Source organism: Lissotriton helveticus, chromosome 1_1, assembly GCF_964261635.1.
Source record: "Lissotriton helveticus chromosome 1_1, aLisHel1.1, whole genome shotgun sequence".
In the NCBI taxonomy this organism is placed as follows: domain Eukaryota; kingdom Metazoa; phylum Chordata; class Amphibia; order Caudata; family Salamandridae; genus Lissotriton; species Lissotriton helveticus.
The window spans coordinates 560,579,019-560,590,741 of NC_136057.1; the positions used below are offsets into that span (position 1 = coordinate 560,579,019).

The 11,723-nt window shown below is 46.6% G+C and overlaps 1 protein-coding gene across 10 annotated transcripts in view; it reads left to right on the forward strand.

Moving 5' to 3' along the window:
• Positions 1–8,386, forward strand: part of PLEKHA5 (pleckstrin homology domain containing A5) — a 1,381,245-nt gene extending 1,372,859 nt beyond the window's left edge. For all 10 annotated transcript variants that reach the window (XM_078674042.1, XM_078674034.1, XM_078674039.1 and 7 more), the window contains one exon: positions 7,527–8,386. The gene's annotated coding sequence lies outside the window, so the exon portion shown is untranslated. The remainder of the gene's footprint in view (positions 1–7,526) is intronic.
• Positions 8,387–11,723: the final 3,337 nt, after the last annotated feature.

Consider the following 11,723-nt stretch of genomic DNA (forward strand, 5'->3'; position numbering starts at 1 on the left):
CTTTTCTCTGCACCAAAACAGCATCCTGCAATAGCAGTGTGTGTGTGTGTGTGTGTGTGTTAAGGCACAGGACATCTAAGGGTGACACACTATGTGCTGCAGCTCTTTGATGCCTGCCCTGGTCACCGTGCCCTTGGTACCCATCGTACCGTTTACAAGGGACTTACATGTGACCAGAGAGGTGCCAATTGGGGTAAAAAGGTACAGTTTTGGAAAAGAACACATGCCCTGGAAACCCAATTGGCATGGACCCAGAGAATATCTAGTCAAAGTGCATCAGAAATCTGGCAAAACGTCTGGTGAAGGGGGAGGTTACTATAGCAGAAACCCAGCTTCCTACAATCTCCATTTGAAGTTATGCATGCCTTTCTGATGAGACTGTTAACTTTGAAGTCTGTTTTTATTATTATCATTTTCTCAGCTTGGAGGGTTAGTGAGCTTCAGGTCCTCTTGGCTCACCCTCCTTGTATCATTTTTTTACAAGTTGTGGTTGAACACTTACACATATTTTCTGCACAAGGCTGAGTTCAACTTCTTTTTGAGCCAATGTATCACCTTGCTGTCTTTCTTCCACCTCACCTTTTAAGACGCGGGAGGAAAGGTTGCATAGGGTAGATCCTAACTTTAGTTTTACATAAACCTAACCAAGAAAAGGAGGGGGTGCCATCGGTGGTTTTTGTACTTTGCAGGGTAGAGAAAGGACCGGTCTGTTGCTTTCTCATTGACTGAATGGAGGGTCAGTATAGAGGCCAGGTCCCTCAGCCATTCCATGCAGTAGGACTGTCAGCACAGGAGTTTGTGCATGGGTCCTGTTGCCAACCACTGCTGCTCATGGCCAAAGGCCAGGCATAGCTGGGTTTGCTTCACTGGATATTTTGCTCTGGGCCTGACCATGCTAGGCTCTGTAACAAACCCCATTTGCGGATATCCAAAGGCCATGCACAGTTGTGGTTGGCTGCAGGGTGAGAGAACATGCTCTGCAGTCACTTCCTCCGCCGAAAAAGTTGGCCTGGCAGCAGGATATATATACACTGAAGCCATCTGAGGCTCAGCAGGCTTTGGCCAGTCAGGAATTTGGGTGTAGGCCCTGCTTCCACCCCCTGCTAATGCATTGCCAAAGACCCTTTGCAGGGGGAAGGAAGGGTGTTAGCCACACTGAAGATTGATAATAGTGTAATATAAACACATGGGAGTCCAATGAACATCTTAAAATATAGAGAAATTCAGACGAAAAAACTCCAATGAATATTTTTGGTTCCTTTTGCTCATAACACTAATAATAAATATTACTATATAAAAACCCCTCTGAAATGTCCATGGAAAACTACAAAGTAATGTTATGGTTATGAAATGCCTAAGAACTCCTTAAATTATCTAAGTGTGGTAACGCCATGCACGGTTTACATGCTTCTATATAACATCACAATATGACTGTTGAAAACTTGTAAGTTTCCAGAATTGGTTTAGTTCTGTAGGGGCATTCTTATGTATAAATATCCACAACCACAGAAAAGCAACCACATTTTAATTGCAAAGTAGTCTTTCCGTAATACAGAGCATGTTCTTGCTTCGGTAAATGTTCATGTCACATCGTTATTTTTTACATGCATAAGTGATTTCATTTAAGATGTTGTCATGTGAGGTCATGGTGGCAGTGGCGGCTGGTTATAACGGGCGAAAGGGGCGTTGCCCTACCTAGCATCCGAGAGGAAAGAGAGAATGAATGTACAACACGAAGCAGCTTTAAATAAAGTGCTCTCTGCTTCGTGTTAACTGTAACACCTATTCTGTTGCTTTAAGTACTGAGGAGCGAGGCGTCCTCGTGCGCATGTGCTGGCTGCCAGGCTGGGGCGACGGCTATCGCTCGCCCTTGAGGCACACACGAGGAGAGAGCGATGTCAACATGGTAGGAGTGGCCGGTAGAAGCGGTAATGTTTAACCTGGATATGGGGTGCTTATGCTGTGGCCCAGGCGTTTCAAGCAGAGTGCCATTGAAATAAATTGTTAGGGCAGGGCTGGCGTACATCGAGGAAGTGAAGTGGACTCCCTTCAGTGGTAGAAGTGGGCGGGGACGGAAGGGCACGGCGTGCCCCTACTTCTAAAAATTGTTTCAGTCCGTTCCCCTACTTCTTATTTTCAAAAAAGCATCCCCGGACAGCAAGAATAGTCTGACTTAATGAGAAAACGACAACTTTTTTCATTCAGATTCCAGGGGCTGCTTGCACTTCTCTGTTGAACTCAGAGGCTGCAGCAGCCCCTCCCTGAGCTCTCTCAGGCTGAGGGCAGGCCCATTGTCATTTCGATTGAGGCCGATTATCCCTTTTCGAATGACAATGCGCCCGCACTCTGCCTTTATCATATCATGCTGAGTTAGTGACTACAGAGGAGCTTTTCCCAGACAGATTACTGTGGGGAACTTGACACCTTGTGTGATTAGTTAATGTTGTACATGGAGTGAACGGGGCAGGAGCAGTGAACGGGGCAGGAGCAGTGAACGGGGCAGGAGCAGTGAACGGGGCAGGAGAGGTGACAAAGAAGGAGAGGTGACCGGGCACAAGAAGTGACGGGCATGTGACATGACAGGCAGGTGATGTGATGGGCAGGAGAGGGGATGGGGCAGGAGAGGGGATGGGGCAGGAGAGGGGACGTGGCAGGTGAAGTGACGAAGCAGTAGAAGTAATGGGGCAGGAGCGGTGATTAGGCATGAGCAGGAGTGGTAACCGGGCAGGAGCAGTGAACGGGGCAGGAGCGGTGAACGGGGCAGGAGCGGTGAACGGGGCAGGAGCGGTGAACGGGGCAGGAGCGGTGAACGGGGCAGGAGCGGTGAATGGGGCAGGAGCGGTGAACGGGGCAGGAGCGGTGAACGGGGCAGGAGCGGTGAACGGGGCAGGAGCGGTGAACGGGGCAGGAGCGGTGAACGGGGCAGGAGCGGTGTACGGGACAGGAGCAGTGTACGGGACTGAAATGACGGGACAGGAAAAGGAGATCCGACAGAGCAGGAGATCCGACAGGGCAGGAGATCCGCCAGGGAAGGAGAGGCGCCAGGGAAGGAGAGGCGCCAGGGAAGGAGAGGCGCCAGGGAAGGAGAGGCGCCAGGGAAGGAGAGGCGCCAGGGAAGGAGAGGCGCCAGGGAAGGAGAGGCGCCAGGGAAGGAGAGGCGCCAGGGAAGGAGAGGCGCCAGGGAAGGAGAGGCACCAGGGAAGGAGAGGCGCCAGGGAAAGAGAGGCGACCGGGCAGGAGAAGTGACGGGGCAGAAGTGACAGGGCAGGAGAGGTGACGGGGCAGAAGCAGTGATTAGGCATGATCAGGAGCAGTAACTGGGCAGGAGCGGTGAACGGGGCAGGAGTGGTGAACGGGGCAGGAGTGGTGAACGGGGCAGGAGTGGTGAACGGGGCAGGAGTGGTGAACGGGGCAGGAGTGGTGAACGGGGCAGGAGTGGTGAACGGGGCAGGAGCGGTGAACGGGGCAGGAGCGGTGAACGGGGCAGGAGCGCTGAACGGGGCAGGAGCGCTGAACGGGGCAGGAGCGCTGAACGGGGCAGGAGCGCTGAACGGGGCAGGAGCGCTGAACGGGGCAGGAGCGCTGAACGGGGCAGGAGCGCTGAACGGGGCAGGAGCGGTGAACGGGGCAGGAGCGCTGAACGGGGCAGGAGAAGGGAGGGGGCAGGGGAATTGACGAAGCAGGAGTGTTGATCGAGCATGAGCAAGAGTACTGACTGGACAGGAGCAGTGAAAGGGCAGGGGCAGGCGCCAGGGAAGTAGAGGCACCAGGGAAGGAGAGGTGACCGGGCAGGAGAAGTGATGGGCAGGAGAAGTGATGGGCAGGAGAAGTGACGGGACGTACCTTGCATATCAAAGAGCAATATGTTATGTGCATAGTTCAGTGGGTACTGCTTTGTGATCACTTACTGAATGAAAGGACACTTGAAAACATATGGCCTGGCAGTTCGGGTTGGACTGTTCCCATTGGGTGGAGGATCAAGACTGATTTGTATATGGCTGGGTCCAAACTGGAATGGCATGGTGAGCAAAGAAACAATGTATTTAGGCCCATATCTCTGTACTGGGGTGAATGTATCATATTGTTCTGCATTCTGTCCACCAGTTGCTCTTTTTGCTATATTATGATTGAGCAGCTAGCTGGCTGACATGAATATGAAGGAGCCTTTGTGGGTTACCGTGAGTCTAGATTCTCCTGAAGAGTCCCTTTCTCTTCCGAGCCCTGCTTAACACATGTGTACAGGAGGAGCCCTGTATTCATGACCTCAATGTTTGAGACAAAAAATAATCATGGATTTCTGAACGATGAGAGTAAAGGCATTAAGGTAACATGTTGTTCCTGCTTATATAATTCACACGCTTTACATAAACCTGTATTCCCTATGAGTGCTTGCTTTTTCCTGAATTAAACCTCAAATAAAGATGTTTATCTATTGTTTTAATTAAATAACTTTATAAGCTGTAACTGGTCAGTGAAAAGCTAAATGTACTAAAAATTGGTATGTTTTGCTATTTCTAGCCACACCCCTGACTCCGCCCACTGATTCAATCTTCGGTCATTCCCGACCCCTGATTCTCCACCCACAGTTCCCCTACTTTTTTTTCCCACTTCGACCACTGACTCCCTTATGTTTGTACTGCTGTAGGCCTCCTGATTGGATGTTGGAAGCTGGGGGAGTGGGCTGTGGGAGTTCGTCTAGGCAGCTCCGATTTCATTTCGTAGCAGGTGTGCGTTGTGTATCCTGTTGGCGGTTTACTATCCAGGAGGGACACCGACCAGACAAGACGGGACCCAACCAGGCGTGCACAAGCCCCTAAGGTAAGTGAACGAGCACCCAGAACAGATTCAGCAGCCCCCTTCTAGCACAAACAAAACAGTCCGTCCCGCCATCAGCTCAAGCACAGCCAACCCCCAGGCGCTGGTGGCCATCCCAGCAAGCCCCTGGTCCGCAGCCGTGCACCGACCGACCGACATCCATCCCACTGCACCGGCAGGGCCCCACGCGGCAGCGCGAGGGACCCAAGAGGAGGAGGAGAAGACATACGAAGCGGCCACGGAAGAGGCGCAGGGCCATGGAGAGGACCAGGCTGGGAAAGGGGCAGAAGAGGCGAAGAGGGCAGAAGAAGACCACAGTGCACTGGGCAGAAGGGGGGGGGGGCAGATGGGCGCACCAGAGTGCAGAAGAGGAGGACAAGGCAAGAGAGGGCCGAAGAGGCAGTGAGGCATGCAAAGCCGAGGAGGCACGGAAAGCTGAGGAGGCGCGGATGGCCGAGGAAGCACGCAAGGCAGAAGAGGCACGCAAAGGAGGCCCGCCCAATGCTGCAAGACATGGGGCACCCTGCAATGCACCTGCACACCTCAAGTATACACCTTCAGAATCGCTCCACATTCTCGATTCGCCCTCTCAAACCCAGTGCAAAATGCTCCACCCGCGCACACCCCGCAAGTCCCTCTCCCCTCGAGTCCCCCCACGACAGCCGGCCCGCTCGCCATCCACACAACACCCACAATCAACCTCCACGCCTCACCAATCTAAAACGTCACTAGCCGTCCCTGATAGTGGTGTCTTTGGTTAGCGCTAGCACAGCATACGTTAACTGGGAAATTAAGGATTTTTGACTGTGTATTCCTTCATGAAATTAGACATTTTTATGTACAAATGTTAATTTAATAAGCACAAAGGTAATTACAATTTAGCCTATGGTAAAGTTTTTTTCTGTTTTTATGGTATGCTGCAACCAGCCACATCCCAACCACAGCAGTTACGTACAGTTATCTGGGTTCATAGACCCCATTGGCTTTTGGCATGTGCATTGTGAATTTCTTTTGTTTTTCTCTTTCATTGCTAAATTGACTTTATGATTGACTTTATTTTAACTGTATTTGTGGGTCGACGAAGCACCACCACCTGTGCATTACGCTACAGCAGTGCACAGCCTTTGACAGTACACGGTTGAGTTTGAATACCTACCATGCTTCCAGACACCTACTAATCCAGCCACCACCACACATGGCTGAAGACTGTGCACAGTGTCAGTTGAATGGGAAGTAGGCCTGGTTGTGGCCAGATCCTGCCCCACCACAACCCTGATGCCCGTACAGTTTTGTTTCGTATTTGTTTTTATAAAATGTGCAATTCTAAGAAAACGTTTGGATTTCTGCTTGTGAATTCTTGGGTATGTGCGAGAGCTCCTTACACAAAACTATATTATATATATTAACCCGATGTTTGTTTCCTAACTTTCTTCATACACCCTTATCAACCAGTCTTTCCTACTGGCTCACAGCAGTGTCGTTTATTTGCACTGAGTTTTTGCTCAGGTTTTGAAAAAGTTGTGAATTTCTTTAATTTAGCATACTCTGCAGAATGGCACCCTCTCTAAATACAAATTGGATGCCATGTGCTCACAAACGTTAGAACATTTGCAAGTTTATTGTGCACAAAATTATTCTATTTCTATATTTTTCACAGTTGCCGAACCTTCATGGAGGTTCGTCAAATTGCTACTAACAAAAGAGTGTCCTTTATGGATTTCAAGCGCCTCCACAAGGAAGAAGGTGGGAGAATCAGTTATGTGCCAAACCTATGAACTACTCCTACAGTAGGAGTGATGCATAGATGTGGCACATAACAGATTCTCCCCCTTCTTCTTCCTTGTGGAGGCACTTGAAATCCAGAAGGAATACTCTTTGTTTAGCATTATTTACACAGGGTGGGCGTATCCGTTCAACCTCACTCGAGAGGACCTCTCAACCCTCCAGGAACCGTACAATTCTTTGAACCTCTAGACCCCTACTTTTTGAGTCCTCAAATTGCACCAGGTATTAGCCTTCCCCAAAAATTATTTTGATGCAAAGTGTGGCTGAGCCACAATTATTGCTACTCTGTAACACACCATTCATTCTCTCTCTCTCTCTCTCTCTCTCTCTCTCTCTCTCTCTCATTCTCTCTCTCTCTCTCTCCCCTCTCTCCCTCTCCCTCCCTCTCCCTCTCTCTCCCTCTCTCTCCCCCTCTCTCCCTCTCTCCCTCTCTCCCTCTCTCCCTCTCTCCCTCTCTCCCTCCCTCTCCCTCCCTCCCTCTCTCTCTCTCCCTCCCTCTCTCTCTCTCTCCCTCCCTCTATCTCTCCCCCCCCTCTCTCTCTCTCCCCTATATATATATATATATACACACACATTTAGTGCAAAGAGGCACCCGTCCGCGAGTGCACGGCTAACGTGTAAACAGGAGCTTGGATATATATATCTATATATAGATATATATATTCCTTCCATTGTGACTTTTCCATGAAGTTAATTAAAGACACTCCCGGAGTGCTCTTGACTTTGGAGAGAAGCAGATGTGATTCAGTTGCCTGTACACAGTGGCGGTGGTGTACTCGACTGAGCACTGTGGAGTTCTGAAGTCCGCCAGCATTCGCCATCTTTAATGTGGATATTTATATAATTGTTTTCGGCGCATAAACAGGAACTGCTAAAACTGTATTTCTTTTATTTTAACGCATTATTTTGTTTGTGTTTTCTTTTAGATCAAAAAGACAGCAGTTTCATCGAATTTCATGCAGATTATTGTGGCTTTGAAAATACCAGAAGATATTGTACAGTATATTTTAGCACTATGGAATTTTATGCTTTGGTGCTTACTGACCTTAAGCATCATTTTATCACTTTGTGTAAATTTTGTTTCAAGAATGTTTTAATGTCCCAAAGGTTCACTCCGCTGTCTAAAAGTGGGTATTCGGATAACAGCTTGCTGCTATGACTTTCCTTGCACAGGGATTAAGGTGCTTTTAACTGTGCATTCTATATTCAAACTCTAGTTGCTTTTTCTGGAGGTTAACCTTTCTTATACGTTTAAATCTATTTCCATATGAATATTTTTCTTCATAGTAATATGGATTTGTTACACAGCACCACTGAACTATAGTTTCCATTTCTGAAACATAGCACCCAAAAGTACGCTATTTCACATCTGATATGTAAAAAAAGTATATATTTATATTTAAAATGTGCCATTTTAATACTGGGTGAAAAAGTGTTTTATCTAGGCTGTAATTATTTCTGTCGGATTGCATTGTCAGCAATTCGTTTCACACTGTTGTAAGAATTCTCCAGAATGTAAATGCTTTTTCTTAAAAAAAAATGAAATATATATATATATAAAAGAAGTGAAGGTAGTTTTAAGTACTGGGCTTTTACTTCCATGAAATGGGTGTGTACAGCAATAAGCAAACGTTAAATTCCAGTACATGTACAAATGTAATTATGTTCATTGTTTCTAAATATACAATGAGCACTTCTGATGTAAGCGTACTTACGTCAGTTAAAATGCAAATGTTCATATACTTTTTTCTTTTATAACTTGTTAAATAAATGTTAATGTTCTTAATGTTTTGTCTTCATATTTTAAATAATTAATGATCGTGTTATCTTTGAAATCTCTCCAGTTCAGCAAAACAAATAATCAAAGTTGGTACCTTTATTGTAAAGCGTTTTTCCACTTTCTATATTTCAACATACTTTATTCCCCTCACTCAATCACAAGTTAAGAAATGTGCTTTAAAATGTGACTATGTCCAGTCATTGCTTGTCCTTGAAAAATTAAAACTACGGTAACAAGTGATTTAACCTACGAAATGGCATGTAGAAAGAAAAGGCTTCAAAAGTTGTATTTTCTTTCAAGTCCTGTTGTAGTTTTGGTCACCTAAAGTTAAAATAATACAGAATCTATTTATTCAACATACCCCGAGCTTTTGGACAGCAGTGGTAAAATTTGTCTATTTTGTTTGAAGAAAAATTGTTTAACTATGTTTTTATTACATGGTCTGTCCTAAAACCTAATGTTGCAGGGGCACAATATTTACTGTCTTTGCGTAGTGTTCAGCTGGTACCTGATGATCACAGCCTCACTAAAGAGTTTCAGCAGCAGATCACTGGAATGGAGGGCCCAGAGGAAGGCAGTGGACTGCAAAAGGACGTCTGTCAAAGGTACTCCAAAGGGAACTCCATTACTCTTCCAAACTGGTATTTAGTCCTGAATCTATAAGCACAGCTTTGGATACTGAATGTTGGATGCTCTGTAGAGCTTTCAGCGGAAAGGGTGAGGCAAAAATGGAAAAGCCATATACTACTAATATATCCAACTCATTGACATTTCCTGTCTCACAGGCCCTTACGTGTTGGTGTTTTGCTGGCATCTCATGTCTGTAAGCAACCCTGGAGCACAACCTTTTAAGAATGATGCCTTCAAACCCTGCATTATGTCTAACATTATGAAGATCTGACTTTGTCATTTGGACTTTGTCCATACCTGTCACCCAGGGAAGGTGTCTGTTCCTCACCACCCAATGCTGTCTTGCAGTTATAAGGAGCATAAATATTTTGGTTTTATGCTCTATCCGTGTGCCAACATTTGGTTGAGAGTATTTATAGAAAAAAAAACCATCCTCGATATCTCCCAATTAGGCTTCAGGAAGAATCACAGCACCGAAATCGCCCTTCTCGCCATTACAGATGACATCCGCTCACTCCTTGACAAAGAAGAGACTGTGGCCCTCATCCTCCTGGACCTCTTCACAGCCTTCGACACAGTCAATTCAATTCAATAAAAACTTTATTCGGATACAATTTTGTGTCCATAAAAGTATGCAAATAAAAAATAAAAAAAAGCATTTAAGATCGTTAAAATATTTAGTACACAATATAGCACATGTATTGCACATTTTATAGTAAAAAGAACCGTAACCAATCATTAGCAGCAAAAATTCATACAAAAGAGACATAAACAGACATCAGGAAGCTTTTAGGGCCACTAGTTTCTATTACGAACCCAAAACACAGTCTATCATTTTTCACAGAGTCATAGTTTGCGCAGTATTTAACACACACTTTTAAAAATCGGGCTATTGGGACGATGTTATACTCAATGTCCAAGCATTGTAGGGCAAGGAGGGCCGGACGGCAATGTCGCAAGCCCATGAATTTCACCAAAGGGATAATCCACCGCTTACGAGGAAAATCATAATAGGTACAAAAAAAGACTATGTGCAATAACAATTGCTCTGACTGCCCATCACATGGGCAAGGAGACAAGGTGCTAGACCAGTCTTTTATCTTCGGAAAAGTTAACTGCCGATGAAAGGTATTGAACCGGAATTGCGTCAAAAGATATTTATTATAAGCATTAACACTGGTTAGTAAATATGGCTGAATCCCATATGAGACTTGCACCGAGAGTAGATGGAGATTTGTAGGTTTTAAGATCTCAGATGCCGAGCGAAGCTCACGGAGATGAGATAGACACACATTTTTCAGTTTTTTACGTGAAACTTCAGTTATGGTCTCAGGGATTAGAAAGGCTGTTTCCATGTTTACATCTCTGAGAAAGTTATAAAAGTAAAGTAACCATGGGATATTTTTCCACTTTTCCAGGGTGAGGCAGTCAGAAATGAGTAAGCGTGTCAGTTTACATTCTAAAGTTTGCCAAAGACGGTGCCATAAGAGAATTGGTTGGACAGCAATAAGATCGGAAATATAGTCCTCACCCAACTCCATATGACAACCGAAGGTTGGTGAGCTTTTTGGGGCTGCCAAGAGGTACCGCAGGAAGCCGTTTTCTACTTTTTGGATAGATTCCGAGTTTACATGCCCCCATAACCCTGCTCCATACATTGCCACTGGGCAACATTTATCCCTATAAATCTGGATGAGTTCCCGCGAGGGGTGCTGACCCAGTTTTTGGGCAAATGTAACCAAGGCTGATGTAGCTCTAAGGAACCCCATCTTACTGGCTAGAAGTGCTGGACGCCAGCTAGAAGTATTATCTATCTGGATTCCTAAATAAGGGTATGAGTTTATGCTTTCCAGGGTGATATTTTTGATCTGAGCACCGCCAAGGTGTTTAAGGCGTTTCCCCAAATGCATAACAAATGTTTTCTTCGTGTTTACATTTAAGTCTAAGCTTGCCATGAAAGTGCTATATCTATCAAGAAGAAGTTGGAGTTGCCGAGGAGTCCTGGCCATGATGACCGCGTCATCCGCGTAGAGCAGTGCGGGTATTGGACGTCGATCTATCATGGGCAGGTCCTTGCTTCCTTCGAGCATCGCAACCTCCAATCCATTCGTGTAGAGATTAAAAAGGAAGGGTGACAGAACGCACCCTTGTCTGACACCCTTGGCTACTGGGAAAGATGTTGTGAGTTCCCCCCCCCCGTACCATACCGTACTTTAGCAGTGGCACCCGTGTAAAGCCTTCGACACAGTCTCTCACCGCACCCTAGCCCGCAGACTGCACGACGAACGACTCTGGAACAAGGCTCTTGACTGGATCTGCTCATTCCTCTCTGGCAGAACGCAGCAGGTCAAGCTCCCTCCTTTCCTCTCGGAACCCACTCTGACCACCTGCGGAGTCCCCCAAGGATCCTACATCAGTCCCACCCTGTTCAACATCTACATGGCCCCGCTCGCATCCATCATCAGATCACACAGACTCAGCATCGTATCGTACGCAGACGACACCCAACTCATCCTCCCCCTATCCAACGAACCCAACATCTCCAAACACAACTTTCAAGAAGGAATGGAAGCAGTCTCCAGTGGATGAAGAACAGCTGCCTACAACTTAGCACGGACAAAACCGAAGTACTCATCGTGGGCCCACACCCTGACACCTGGAACGACACCTGGTGCCCCACCCCCACCCCCACGCGGCCCTGGCATGGAACAGT